The 16,359-nt window shown below is 38.0% G+C and overlaps 1 protein-coding gene across 5 annotated transcripts in view; it reads right to left on the bottom strand.

Annotated features, from left to right (window-relative positions):
- CBLB (Cbl proto-oncogene B) overlaps window positions 1-16,359 on the bottom strand; it is a 232,229-nt gene that overhangs the window by 143,132 nt on the left and 72,738 nt on the right. The window lies entirely within an intron of this gene.

Here is a 16,359-nt window from a genome sequence, read left to right on the forward strand (position 1 = left end):
AACAGATACCCAATAAACTTTAATGTTAATGACCATGAAAATATTTAAAAAATAAATACATCAGAATTTCCTGACCTAAACAGATCGATAGCAGCAGTACATAAAAACAGTTTATAGAACACTACAAAGTGAAGCATCAACTTTACCAAAAGCTGTTGTAAGAGAGAATTAAAAATCTAGTGTTTGACACTAAGTGAGAAAAAGAAAAAAAAAAAAAAAAGCTTTTGTGAGCTCCACTATCTTTTCTCTATCTTTTTCTCCTTTGTGAATGACAAAATATAACAACAGCAAGCAAAAGGAAATTAATGTGAAGTTTCCAGAATCTCAAGTAAACTGATCACATTTGTCATACTTTCTGAGGAAGTATAAACACAGTTTCCCATCACATTACCTGTTTCCTGACAGTTACTTCCTCCTTGGGCTCTGGAGAGTTTCCTCCTTGATACCTTTGTCCCACTTCAACCCAGCTCCCCAGAAACGGAACAAGTGAAACACAAATGAACCACAGAGCAGGGAGACAGCTCATCTCTCTGCTGCTGCTCATGCTGTGCATTACCGACAAGAAAACGACAAACCTGACATTTATTTCATCTTTCCCCCAGGGTTAAAATTATCTTCATTCAAATGGCTGGGGCAAATATAAAAATAAACATTATTTTGCCAAGCAATTCTCATTTATTTTGGGTATAACCTGATAGGAATACCACATGATAACACAGAGTGTGTGTGTGAGTGTGTCTGTGTGTGCATGCACAGGAACATGCTCTATAAAAAGTGTGAAGTGAAAAATGCAAGACAATAAATAGTATGCCCCATACTAAGTACTATTTAAAAGCTAAGTATCACAATACAGACAAACAGAAAACAAATATAGAATATACAGTAAAAGACATAAACAGTAGTAATCTCTGGATACTTATAAATGGTTTTTCTATTTTTTTATTTAAATATTCCTATTTTCAAAAATATTACAAGCCATTAGATTGACTTCTCAGGCAAATCTGCAAGGTGCCTGAAGGAGAGAAAGTGACTAGATTTCCATACCCACTGCAACAACCCGTCCTCTGACAGGCCCCACTGGCATCCAGGCTGCAAAGTTTGACTTTCAGTTCCAGAGCTATCTCTGGTGCACAGTCACCTCAAACCTTTTACTTGAGCACTGACTTGCAATTTTCTCGAAATTATTAGCCCTTCACCACAGAATATTTACCACTGGCACAATAGTATAATTTCACATTTTTAGGATATAAGGCAGGGATACAAAGGTCAAAGAGTACAGCTACTGATAAACTAAATGTGGAAATCATCCCATTCTGGTTGAGTCTCATTACTTTTAAATCTAGTTGGTGACATTATCTCCTACCTTTGCTGCTGCTGCTAAGTCACTTCAGTTGTGTCCGACTCTGTGCGACCCCATAGATGGCAGCCCACCAGGCTCCCCCATTGCTGGGATTCTCCAGGCAAGAACACTGGAGTGGGTTGCCATTTCCTTCTCCAATGCATGAAAGTAAAGTCGCTCAGTCGTGTCCGACTAGTAGCAACCCCATGAACTGCAGCCTACCAGGTTCCTCTGTCCATGGGATTTTCTAGGCAAGAGTACTGGAGTGGCTTGCCATTGCCTTCTCCACTATCTCCCATCTTTACAATAATCTAAAAAATACACCATTCAAGTTGAATTATTTTCAGGAGCAAGAGACTGCCTAACAGTTATTACAGATAAATTAGCACACCACATATAATCCTTGTCATGCAATAGCATAAAAGAAATGTATAGTGACATATGACCAGAGCATTCAATTGTCCACCTTTCCTTCAGCATACCAGACACGGGCAAGACATATGATAATGATTCTAGAGAAGGGGGCTAATTTAGATCTACAGCCTCAGAAAGAAATGCTATGCTTTTCTAAGCAGTGAGACTGATTATATTGGGATTTTTGTTTTTCCTTTCAAAATGAAAAACAGGTGAAATAATCCCAGAACAGAGCTGTAACAGATGTTAGCTGTACAATTTCCCCAGACCCACTGTCGTTGCTTAGTTGCTCATTCGTGTGCAATGCTTCTGCGATCCCATTAACTGGAGCCCTCCTCTGTCCGCGGGATTCTCCAGGCAAGGATACTGGAGTGGCTTGCCATTTCCTTCTCTAATGGATGAATACAAACTTGTTAAACTTTCTGAGTATAGCAACAATGGGTATATTTTTTAAGTTAAAATAAAGGTCTAAGATTTTCTTAAATTGGCCAAAGTTAAACTACATTTAGCTTATTCTGCTCCCAGTGGTGGTGATAGGACCTTGCAGACAAGTGGTTTCTACACTCCCAATGTCAAGTCTCACGAAGGAAACACTGGAATATGGTGGAAGAAAGCATAGTATGGGCACACAAAGCTCTAGACACAGTACTGCCTGTCTCTTACTTCAAAGCCTCTTATCCAAAGTTTTGTCCTCTATAAAAATGAGAAGACTATAGGTACATAATGTGAGGCCCCATAACATTCTATGGAGTTGCCATCACTTTTATTTTGGCTGGTAGGAGGTGACTAGATAGCTCGCAAAGCCCATAGGCTTTAGGTAAAAATTATGAATATACTTCACAGCCTACAATTAATATGAAGTACAAGATGTTATATCCCATTTTAAGTTTACAGACTTTTCTCAATATATTTCAGCCTGAGACTGATGAAATCCTAAAGTCAGGATAGAAAAATCTAACACAGAAAACTGAAATGACATGGGGAAGCCTTAATTTTTATTTTGTTCATTACTATAATAGGCATCTCTGATGTTTTCTTTCCTTTTCAACAAAGTAAAATACTTAAATAACATTGTCTTCCAAAACTAAACCACAAAGCAGCAGAAATAACAAAAAATAAATAAATAAAAGGCAACTTAAAAGCTCTGTTCTTCATGTTAATGAATAAACACTAGAATATTGAAACCATATGAAAAATGCAGACTACTAGAGCAGAGTATACTCAATGGGAAACATGGCTTAAAAGTTTATTTTATTTATTTGTTCTTGATAAGGAAATGTGCTAACAGTAAGCAAACTACAATATCACATCTAAGAATTTTAACTTTCATCTCAATCGAGAGTTTAAAAATATCTAATTTAGAGCGACTTATGTTTACCACATGATGGTTGATCAATAATATGAATCAACTCTCTCTGCTATTTTAGTCTTGACTGCAAATGGAATAACCACCACATAAATAAAACCACCCTTAGACAGTGGCTTTGGAGTAGAAAGACAAACATATTTAATCTGTCTACACTCTGAAGATCAAACATTATAAGAGTTAAAAGCTCCAGCTCTAGAGTCAAATTAACCTAAACTTGAGCTTAAATCACTCAGTAACTGAACGACTTTGCATACCAAGTTAACCCTTCATCTCTAAAATATGAATTACAACAGCACTTACAGGATTTGAGGAAGATTACAGATAGTCAAAATTTCTTTGCTACTCTTCCCATCATGGAGTCTATTCCCCTCACCCCCGTACCTGGGCTAGGCTGTGCCTTGCTTTGATTAGTAGAATGTGGCAGAAATTACACTGTGTAAATTCTGAGGTTGGGCCCTAAGAGATCTGTGGTTTCTGCCTTTGCATCTTGGAAAATAATCTTGGAATTTAGTGGTCATGCTGTGAGGAAACCCAAGCAGTCATGTGGAAAGGCCCTAGTGAGTCCCCAGTTACAAGGGAACAGCAAATGCTAGGTACGTGAGGGCAACCCAATACCCCAGCCAACAACACATAAAACAGCAGCCAACACCACAAAATCTTAACAAATAATACTTGCTGTTAAATTTTATGTGGTTTGATGCACAGCAGTAAATATAAGCCATAGCAAGTATCTGATAAACTTTTATTATTACTACTAGTATTATTAGTGCTACCAACTTACTATGATTATCATTATTGTCATCAACAGTAGCAGTTGAAAGGCTGAGACACTCTTCTGTCAATGTAAGTACATAACTTATGGATAAAGAATCAAACACTATTTAAAACTTGTATTCCTACTTAACGTATTTTTACACTGGAAATTGTAAAATTTACATCTTCTATATTTTCCTTGATACTAAAACAAACTAACCAAAAGAGATTTTTGGAAGAAATCTGGACCATACTAATTGGAAAGTTAGCCTACTCAGATCTGGATCAGAAGGAATTTAATTTCCAAAACATACTTATTTAGATAACCACACAATGAACTGAAGTGTGAAAATACCATTAGGCTAATCCACTGATTTATACCGACAACAGACTTAATTTCTACAAGTCTTAAATGCTCAGTCAAAGGTAGAGAATCCCCTTAATATTATATGTACATAAAATGTAAGCAAAGATCTGAAATGTTTACAGACTGTATAGCAGTCTTTTAATTGAACAGCCATTTAAATCACATTTTCTAAATACAACTTAACATTAACTAGATTTGACATGTGTCTAGATAGGAAATCATTCTGGATTTTGGCTTGTCTAGTTCTATTCACTGGGGTCTCTGTTCAAAAGTCAAGTACTATTAACAATCCCTTACTTATCAACACTGAAGTGTACACAATGACTTTTTTTTTTAAAAGAATAATTCTTGTGGCTTCCAGCTGTACCTAAACCATCAGTACAATAATCTTGAGAAGACACTTAAGGATACTGTGGAACATATCATTGTACCATGTCAATAAATTGAATGAAATGGTTAGTCAACAGATGCACTACTGCACCCAAGAACTATAAGATTTAATTTATACACTAAACATGAGAATCAATCATTATGACTCTCCTGGTGATACCTATCATTTAAAGCTTAGTAAAAAGAAGAAACTACATATATTTAAAGAAACCACTTTTAATATTTCAATTAAATATTAGAATGATGAGAGAAGACTCATGCATTAACTTAAGAAAATTTTATTTCCTGTATAACTATTTCCTGCTTAACCAAGTGTTTCTTAAGGAATCAAATTTTAGAGACAAAGAAAAACTACAAATAACTGACAAAGATTAGGCTGTAAAAGCAGCACCAACTAATCTTTTCATTACCTGGCATATCCCTTATGATGAAACAAGCTATTTCTTGAAAAGTCTATCTTAGTGGCACAAAAGTAAGTTCTCCCCGTTTTTCAGAATGATATTATATACACAGAAACTGAGATCTACATATATGAAATTCCAATGACTTTAAGTTTCTTTCTTTTAGTAAATATATTTTTGAGGCTCTGTAATAATCTGCCACTGCACGAGGCAATGGATTAGTAAAATGAAAAACAGCTACATCCCTGCCCTCCAGGAGTTTATAATCAGATATAAAAATGCACAGCGACAATACAGTGTAATTGTACAAACAAAGTATAATACATTCAAGGTTCTTCAGCCAACACAGGAGCCCACAGGAGAATGTACTCAACTCTGGCCCTCTTTAAAAGGGTTCAGAGGCAGGAAAAAAGCAAGAGAAGATGCCAGGTAAAAGCAGCAAGGTTGGTACACCAAAGTATGTGGGTGTAGACTGGCCTCGCAACATGACACACTGCAGGGTCAGAAGTGATCTGTATTCAGGAAAGAGATAGCTTGGGCAGAAAGACCACGCTGTAGATATCACCTCATCCTGTAGCCCTGTGCATTAAAACGGCACAGCCCATCACCTACCCAGGTTGTTCAAGGATGCAGAGGCCTGCATATCCAACCATGACTCCAACAGGGAGCACTACAGCCAAGGGGAGTTTGAAAAACAAGACCACTTTCCATAAAATGTATCACAAGCTATAATTTAATAAGGAGGAACACATCTTCAGCCAAATTTAAAAGCTTTCATTGAAGATTTCTCTGTTGTTAAGATAGTAATTGAATTTTGAGGGTTTCTTCCCTGTGTCGTTGATGAAATATAATCTAGATTTAACACATTGAGAAAACAAGCAAAAGAAAAGAGCTCTCAGAGAGGAATGCTCCAGAAGCCTATGTCTTAGAAGCAGATGTTCAACTCTGGCAGACTCTCCGCCCCTGGTGTATTACCATTTGAAACCCACTCAGAGATCACACTGCAAATGCACATCTGAGAAGATGTGTTCCCATTTCAAAATACCACAGTAATTCCCTCACTTCCAGAAATGATTCACCAGATAAATATTTAGTGTCATAAAGAAATATAACCTTTTTTGCCATGATCTAAAGTAGAACTCTGAGCTGACCAACTCCAACCTCCAAACACAACATTATCAATAACCCCTGAAGTACCAACCCACCAGGTGACATTCTCAAGAGTTAATTCTCTGGGTATGGAGAATGTGCCAAGAGAAGACCCATTTGATTCCACTGAAAAGCCCTGCAATCTGTTTTTTAAAAATGGACTGTAGTTAAGCAATATATTTTTCCATTAAGTTTTATGGAGCCTGCTGCATTTCCTGTGTCAAAATCTGTCACAAAAATCTGTCTCTCAGACATCTGTTTGGTACAACACACATGTGAATAAGGTACTGCATGTAGATGTCTGAAAATAGCAATGCACAGCCTAGCATTTGGTTTCTGATCAGAAAGAATTTCCAGTATGTTGGCTGGTAGATTTAATTTGGATCCTGTTAATATCTATTATTAATCACTGATCTTCCAATAGTACCTATAGTATACATACCACCGGGAAAAATAAAGTATTACCTTCTTCACATCAATAGCCTTTTCATAGTCAAGTGAAAAGAAAAGCTAAATATGAAGAAGAAGAAATGATAAGTGTGAGCCTTAGATTCCAGTTTGGCAGTCAAGCCCCAGGGCAAGAACAAAAATAAATATCTAACAATTAAGCTCAAAATCCGGCCCTTGGACCACAGTTTAAACATCACTCCACCACTTGTCAAAAATGCAAACCTTCAGGCCCCACCCCAGAACTGCTGACTCAGAATCTGCACTTTGATGAGCCCCTCAGGTGATTCATATGCATGTTTAATATCTGAAAAGCACTTTGTTAGCAGGAACCTCAAAGGATATTGTTCACCATGGTGCCTCTATGTAAAGTATTTAAGTATTTTTCTGCAGTGGCACTATAGGCCCTAAACTGTGCTGTGCTCAGTCATGTCCTACTTTTTATGACCCTATGGACTACAGCACCCCCAGGTTCCTCAGTCCATGGGATTCTCCAGGCAAGAATACTGGAGTGGGTTGCCTGTCCTCCTCCAAGGGATATTCCCCACCCAAGGATCGAGCCGGCATCTCCTATGTCTCCTGCATTGCAGGCAGATTCTCTACCTTCTGAGCCATCAGGGAAGGCCTCTATGTAAAACTGCATCTAAAGCAGTCTTGAGGTCCAAGCATTTTTTTAAAGATCCATGTAAGAGATTCCACTCTGTTGTCCCTCACCAAGTACTATCCATCAGTCCTTCCCGTGATGTTGCCAACATGCTGGGAGTCACAGTCATCATTTCTGGGCTGGAACATCCTTGTTTTAGTGTGATTTAGTTTCTCTTCCAGGACAGACCTCAACAAGGCTAACTGCTGATGGGACTCTCATTTCTCATCCCTCTTGCTCAATAACCCTGAAGAACTCACCCCTAATCCTTGATGGCTCCAACCGAGGACAGACTGTACTATTCCCATTTGTAAATATCAACATCAGACTGACAATAACCTCATCACCACACCCCAGCTCAGCCCCCACATCTGTACCCTGGAATAAGAACTAAGTTCTTCTGATTGGTTAACACATTGTCAGAGGTCAGAGAGTGGGCTTGCTTCCTCCTACTACAGGAAATAGAAGACAACCACACACATCACTAGTTCAGTGTAAGTGCGGCTCATCTATGCCTAATGTGAGAAAGGAGCAAATTATTCTCCCTTCAATCATCTTCCTCTATCATTATTACCCTTTGAGATCCCTAAAGGCAAGGATTTCATCTGCTATGTTTGGTTCTACCTCCTTAAGAATAGCAAGACTGGAAAAAAAAGAAAGACCTGCCAGCTGAAAAATAAAAAACACCTTCTTTAAATGCCATTAAGGTGCTATTTCCTCCTAGAACTGAATTTGCCCACTGCTATATATCTCCTTGTAACTTAATAATTAAAAAGCAATCAGGGCCTGCCTGCCTACCCACCAGAAGAAATATCCTTAGAAAACGTCAATCAAGCCCGGGTGACTAATTTTATCATGAGAACCTCTAATCAGAGAGAGAAAGATCTTGGCACTGCCTGTGGCGGAGTGATGAATGCAACACCAGAGGCTGGAACAAGGCCAGGAGTGCTGGGGTCTGAAAGGAGCAGCTGAGCAGCCTGGGTGATGCTGCTCCATTCTGGCATCTGAGAGAAGGAAACTGAAAGGCAGAGACAGACTCTGGGCAGGGCATGAGAGCTGCAGCACCCCGCAAGGTCAACCCAGAGTAATACATGAAGGATAAAGGTAACAAAGGGGCTCTGAAAAGCTGATGCATAGAAGCTACCCTTTTCAATATAAAGAGGTTCATGGAGGAAGGTGTTTTATAAACAACTGGTTCCCAGACACCTTTATTTAAGAAAATAATTTTTCTTGAAATGTTTAACAACACTCAACTTTAAACAAAAATAGAGAAAACTAACCTAGGATTCCTATTTCACCAAAAGATTATTAACACCAAAATTATCATCTTTTGACATGAAATATCTTCACACCACAAGAACAAGAGGGACATAATTTCAGAACATTCCTTTTAAATGGGTAAATTTAACTTCCTGAAAGACTCACTAAAATGCTTACTATAACTTCCAATTCCAGGCCACAGACAAGTGGAACCCATCAGGAGCAGTCCAATCATGCAGAGTGCAGAGGTTTCCGCCCCCGTACTTTCACATGCCTCTAATCACAGATGAAGAACTGAGCTAGGGACACACACTACAAGCTTTGAAAAAGAAATGAAACAAAAAGTGAAAAAGAAACGTCTCACAAAAATGCATTAAATATGGACTTCTCATAAGTAGTTACGATTCACTTATGAAATATTAGTTTTTTTTCCTACTCTGGAAATGACTTGCAAATACGAATTATACATGGGGAAAGGCCTTGAAGAAAAAGAATGGACTATTAAAATATACAAAGCCAACACTAAAACTAAAACCAAAGACAATCATTCTTATTTAATTCATTGGATTCAAATGAAAGTTTAACACAAAATACAAAGATTCTATTGACATGAAACTCCAGATTATCAAATTATTTGGAGAGTAAAATTTAGTGCCATAAATTAATTTCACCTATTTTCTGTTAACTTCATGACAACTGTTTCACTGTTACTGATTTTTTTTTCCTTTACATGGGCTTTATGTGAGTTAGACTATCACTAAAAATCATTGTTGTGTACTAAAAAAACCAAATAGATTTCTGCATATTCCAGTACTACCTGTTATGAAAATTAATAGTTTTAATTAATTTTAATTAAATTAAAAGTTTAAATTTAATTAAAAATGAAAATTTTAATTTAATTATTAACTTAATTTTTAGAAATATCTGATCAAATATTAACCTTACTGGGTAGTTTTCTTCCACCTAAGTTAGCAGTTATCACAAAAGCACACCTATGTAACATTGTTTTAAGACATTTCAAAATCATCACAGATACATAGAGATGAAGGAAACTTAGAAATCATATAATTATCTCTGCCTTCTCATTTAAAGAAATGGAACTGTAACTTGAAATGGTGATGACAGGTCAAATGTCACAGACCAATTAGGGGCTAGAACTGAATCTTTGAACTCCTACTTATATTGAAACCATACATATGTTTTGTCCTCAATACAAATAGGCAATACTTTGTGAGCTAACCAGTTAATCAGCCACAACTCATTTTTAAATGACCAAAAAAGTTGATAACATACCATACAAATGTATTAAAACATGTTAAAAATATATACGTATATTCTGCTAAGACACAATACATGTATAACCTATGAATCTCAAATTTCACTCTTTGATACGTATATCAGCCAGAAATACAAGCATATGTACACCAAAAGACATGTTTTAGAACGTTCACAGCACTATTACTCAAGCCAAAACTAGTCAAATGACCATGAATAGCAGAAGGGATAATGTGTGGAACAGTCGTAAAACGGAACACTAAACAGTAATGGAAATGAACAAACAGCAACAACATGTATAGTAAAGGATGACTCTCAAGCATAACGCGGAGCCAAAGGAACCAAGGCTCAAAAGTCTCTACCATGAGAGTCCACTTCTCAGTCTTTACTTATTCAGATTATATTACCAGCCATCGGACATAGATATCCATAAATATGTGAATAGACATGCTGAATGTGTATGTAAAATATATATATATTTTTTATTTTCCCCCACTTTCTGGGTAAAAGAGAAAGAGATTTTTCCTCTTCTCTTCACATTCATTCCTTGAAATTTAAGTTTATAACCACAAGAGATTAATCTCCCCACAGGCTACTTTCCAGTCCAAGCTTACCCCCTATTAGAAACAAGACAACACCCCAAAGTGGAGTTGCTTATGCTAAATCCCACGTCACCAACATGAAAATAATAGTTTTGGCTCACCTAGAGATAGAATCTTAAACCAGTCAATCAAGAATCACCTGATCAGCACTAGCAAGGTTATCTGCCAGAGACCCCTGTCATCCCCTAAAGGAGTGTAACCTTGGAACAATCAACCCATTCTTTCTGCCTAGTATGACTTGCTTTTTCCTGCTCCTGTCTGCCTGTAGAAGTCCTTCCTTCTGAACAGCTCCTCAGAGCTCCTTTTCTTCTGCTACATTGGATGATGCCAGATTTGGATTGATTTTGCTCAAATTAACTCTCAAAATTTTTGGTATGCCTCAGGTTATATTTTAACAACCCTAAGGCAAAGTGTGAATCTGCCAGAGTCCATAAATTGAAGCTAATATCAGAAAGAAAGCTGTCTCATCATTTTTTCAACCTGCCATCATGTGTGTCATAATACTTTTGTCTGTTTGTTTATGATAAATCTAAATTCCACAGAAAGACCCAGTCAATTTCATAATAAACTCAAGATTTCAATAAAAACCCCATTTTCCCATAAAGTGCTTTTATATTTTCTAATGTAAATATGGGAGTTGGTGATGGACAGGGAGGCCTGGTGTGCTGTGATTCATGGGGTCGCGGAGAGTCGGACACGACTGAGCGACTGAACTGAACTGAACTGAATGTAAATATGGAAAGCAATGCAGGTAAACTTAGGCCTAATTTAAGTTTCTAGTTTATAAATTCAGCTATCAGAACAACTGGATTTTCTTGGTATGAATCCTTTCTCAGGCATCCCCTAACGCTGTACACTGAAGCAGAAAAAAATAATGGTAAGTGGAAGCCTTCTCCTTTTCATTAACCTACCGAAGCTCAAGCGAGGCAGTTACCCTGGTTGCAGCCACTGCAATGGGAAAAGCACAGCAAGGGCTAATTATTGAGCTGCACTCAGGTGCCAGACGTAAAGTAGATCCAAACTACCTCATTCCGGTCACCCCAAAGTTTAAGGTGACACCCACTGTAAGAAGCAGGCACATACTTAGTTCTTGTAAGATACAAGCTGGGCTTCCTACGTGGTGCTACTGGTAAAGAACCCATTTGCCATTACAGAAGACTTAAGAGATGCAGGTTTGATCCCTGGGTCAGGAAGATCCCTTGGAGGAAGGCATGTCAACCCAATCCAGTATTCTTGTCTGGAGAATCCCATGGACAGAAGAGCCTGGTGGACTACAGTCCATAGGATCGCAAAGAGTCAGACATGACTAAAACAATTTAGCATGCATGCGTCCAAGATACAATCTAACCTCCAGAGTAATCTCAGGAAATTATAAAACATTTCCTTTCAAAAATGCTAATTTAAACTAGTTATATTAACAAAGGGCTAGTTAAAAAAAAATCTTAAGTGGTGTTTTAAAAAACACAGATATTCCATAGCACCATTTGAAGCCTGTTCCTGTGAATGTAATACCTATGCAAAAGTTAAAATATATTAAAAAATTAAAAATTAAATGCCTTCAGATGAATTAAATGTGTCTGGTTTTTGTCATCTCTAAAACAAGACAAAAACACATGGAGTTCTTTCCTTTAGTTTCATTAAAAGGATGATTAAATTGAACCCTATTCAGAGATTTGAAATGTTGACATGTTACATTGCAAACACTCAGAGGAATAAGGTTTTAGGTAAAACTTTCAGATCTCCTGTTACAAGTCATTAACCAAATATCTGACCCTACAGACAACAATAAAAATAGAAATGTTATCACAAATCAAACTGTTTGGGGGTTAAGAGCAGGCTGAATGGGGATTTAAGTGTGTTTTTTTCCCCTCATCTGTACTCAGAACCAGATGCTAGAGACTGAGATCAGGAGCAAGGAAGGAAACTTCCTCTTTTAAAACCCAAGAACTACCCTTTCGTCCCCTTACAGCTTATTTTGAGCAACATGCGTTTATGCAAACATACAAGGTTTCAAACAAACAGTTGCAGCCTTGATGCGAAAACCTCTTAACTGTTAGTGAACCTGTGCATGTAGGGAGGTCAGGAATTTAAAGAGGCATTTATGGTTTTGTTTCATTTTATTTGGGGGATGGTAGGGCACTACACGGAGAAGGCAATGACAACCCACTCCAGTGTTCTTGCCTGGAGAATCCCACAAACAGTGGAGCCTGGTGGGCTGCCATTTATGGGGTTGCACAGAGTCGGACACGACTTAGCAGCAGCAGCAGCAGGGCATTACAAAAAATACAAAAACCAATTAAGTTGGACTCCTCAGAAGAATACCACATAGTGGCAGGGCTAAGTAGCCAGGAAGCACCCAGTTTCTGAATATACATAGAGAGTTGCGCACACACACACACACACACATATATATATATGTATGGGAAAGATAAAATAAGCTCTCCAGGGTGATAATTTGTTGATCATCTATCAAGATGTGATAAACAAGATGTCTGGATGGAAAAATGAAATGTATAAAAATGATCAGAGTAATAAAGATGAGTCTTGTTCTGCTGGAGAGTTTAAAAGAATAGCAAGGAGAGATAAGAAAGCCTTCCTCAGAGATCAGTGTTTAATAGAGGAAAACAATAGAATGGGAAAGACTACAAATTTCTTCAAGACAATTAGAGACACCAAGGGAAGTTTTCATGCAAAGATGGGCTCAATAAAGGACAGAAATGGTATGGACCCACAGAAGCAGATGATATTAAGAAGAGGTGGCAAGAAAACACAGAAGAACTATACAAAAAATATCTTCACGACCCAGATAACTACAATGGTGTGACCACTCATCCTGGAATGTGAAGTCAAGTGGGCCTTAGGAAGCATCACTATAAACAAAGCTAGTGGAGGTGATGGAATTCCAGTTGAGCTATTTCAAATCCTAAAAGATGATGCCGTGAAAGTGTTGCACTCAATATGCCAGCACATTTGGAAAACTCAGCAGTGGCCACAGGACTGGAAAAGGTCAGTTTTCATTCCAATCCCAAAGAAAGGAAATGCCAAAGAATGTTCAAACTACCACACAATGACACTCATCTCACACGCTAATAAAGTAATGCTCAAAAGTCTCCAAGCCAGGCTTCAATAGTACGTGAACCATGAACTTCCAGATGTTCAAGTTGGATTTAGAAAAGGCAGAGGAACCAGAGATCAAATTGCCAACATACACTGGATCATCGAAAAAGCAAGAGAGTTCCAGAAAAACATCTACTTCTGCTTTATTAACTATGCCAAAGCCTTGAACTGTATGGATCACAATAAACTGTGGAAAATTCTTCAAGAGATGGGAATACCAGACCACCTGACCTGCCTCTTGAGAAATCTGTATGCATGTCAAGAAGTAACAGTTGGAACTGGTCATGAAACAACAGACTGGTTCCAAGTCAGGAAAGGCTATAATAATCACCCTGCTTGTTTATCTTATATGCAGAGTACATCATGAGAAACGCGGGACTGGATAAAGCACAAGCTGGAATCAAGATTGCTGGGAGGAATATCAATAACCTCAGATATGCAGATGACACCACCCTTATGGCAGAAAGTGAAGAAGCCTTAAAGAGCCTCTTGATGAAAGTGAAAGAGGAGAGTGAAAACATTGTCTTAGAACTCAACATTCAGAAAACTAAGGTCATGGCATCTGTCCCCATAACTTCATGGCAAATAGATGGGGAAACAGTGGAAACAATGACAGACTTTATTTGGGGGGGCTCCAAAATCACTGCAGATGTTGACTGCAGCCATGAAATTAAAAGACAATTGCTGCTTGGAAGAAAAGCTATGTTCACCCTAGACAGCATATTAAAAAGCAAAGACATTACTTTACCAAGAAAGTCCATCTAGTCAAAGCTATGGTTTTTCCAGTAGTCATGTATGGATGTGAGAATTGGACTATAAAGAAAGCTGAGCGCCAAAGAATTGATGTTTTTGAACTGTGGTGTTGGAGAAGACTCTTGAGAGTCCCCTGGACAGCAAGGAGATCCAACCAGTCCATCCTAAAGGAAATCAGTCCTGAATATTCACTGGAAGGACTGATGTTGAAGCTGAAACTCCAAAACTTTGGCCACCAATGCAAAAAACTGACTCACTGGAAAAGACCCTGATGCTGGGAAAGATTGAGGGCAGGAGGAAAAGGGAACAACAGAAGATGAGATGGTTGGATGGCATCACTGACTTGATGGAGATGAGTTTGAGTGAACTCCAGGAGTTGAGGATGGACGGGGAGGCCTGACATGCCGCAGTCCATGGGGTCTCAAAGAGTCGGACGTGACTGAGCAACTGAACTGAATAAAGATGGAAAACTAGGAAAGAGAAACAGCAGTGGTAGAAATTAACACATAATAAATAATGAGGAAGAACAAAAAAAAAAGAAGTTGCTGCATCTGATAAAATTTTTTAAAGGAAAAATACCAAAAAGCAACTAACAAAATAAATTAAGCAAAATAGAGGGTAGAGAAAAATAAACAAGAATCTGCTGTAGAAGTTATAAAAAAGAACATTTAAGTATGATAATGCTATCTCATGTCAGTCTTTACATTTTTATTAACTATATAAAATAGGTATATTAGTACACATTTATGAAATAAATCAATAGTTGCATTGTGAAGTGTTAGTATCTTATAAATTCAGACTAGTCCCATCCACGATTAAAATACTTGAATAATCAAAATATAAAATGTATTTCAGCATTTGATCACAAAAAAACATTTGTGCTTTGTTATCTCTGGGTGATAAGATTGCTGCTGCTGCTGCTAAGTCACTTCAGTCGTGTCCGACTCTGTGTGACCCCATAGACGGCAGCCCACCAGGCTCCCCCGTCCCTGGGATTCTCCAGGCAAGAACACTGGAGTGGGTTGCCATTTCCTTCTCCAATGTGTGAAAGTGAAAAGTGAAAGTGAAGTCGCTCAGTCATGTCTGGGTGTAAGATTACATACATGTTATTTAATTTTATTGTTTTTGTATACTCATATTACCGTATTTTCTATAATGAGTATGTATTCCCTGGTGGCTCAAGCAGTAAAGAATCTGCCTGCAATGCAGGAGACCTGGGTTCAATCCCTGGGTCGCAAGATCCCCTGGAAATGGGAATGGTAACCCATTCAAGTATTCTTGCCTGTAGAATTTCATGGACAGAGGAGCCTGGCAGGCTACAGTCCACGGGGTTGCAAAGTGTTGGACACAACTAAGCAACTAAGACCCATGTAACTTGGTATGTATAATCCAAACAGGAATCAAATATATTTTTAAATGTTCAGTTTTGAGGTCTGAGGTTGCAGCACATGAAAAAATGTCCTCCTAGCAACTGAGATTTTACTGCATACCTTTAATTGGTGTCTATACCAAACACCCCTCCCCACTACCAACTCAGAATCAGGTATGTATATTCTTAAGGCTATTGTCATAACTGATAAACCTACTTCAAGGGAGATCTTCACCAAGACTCCAAAATAGACATCCATATAATCATATTTTTAGAGGAAAACAAGAAAAATGCTATACTGAAATATTTCAGAATCTGAACCTGTCATTTATTATACCCATTTCTGTTAGAGATCCACATTTTTAAAAAATGGAGTCTGCAAAGATACTGTTTCTGCAGAAAGCAGGAATAAAACTGTTCTCCATTCCAAAAAGAGCAACATGTGCAATCCCACGGACTGCAGCCTGCCAAGCCCTGTCCATGGGATTCTCCAGGAAAGAATACTGGAGTGGGTTGCCATTTCCTTCTCCAGGAGATCTTTCCAACCAAGGGATTGAACCCAGGTCTCCTGCACTGCAGGCAGATTCTTTACCATCTGAGCCGTGAGGGAAGTCCAAGATGTTAAAAAATAATCACAAAGATAATTCTTTTAAAACGTCCTTTTGTTTTCAAAGGATATTTATCTTGCACCTTTAGACCATTAATATTCTA

The sequence above is a fragment of the Moschus berezovskii genome, chromosome 1 (assembly GCF_049115385.1).
Source record: "Moschus berezovskii isolate FMDL1 chromosome 1, NW_MosBer_1.0, whole genome shotgun sequence".
NCBI classification, from domain to species: domain Eukaryota; kingdom Metazoa; phylum Chordata; class Mammalia; order Artiodactyla; family Moschidae; genus Moschus; species Moschus berezovskii.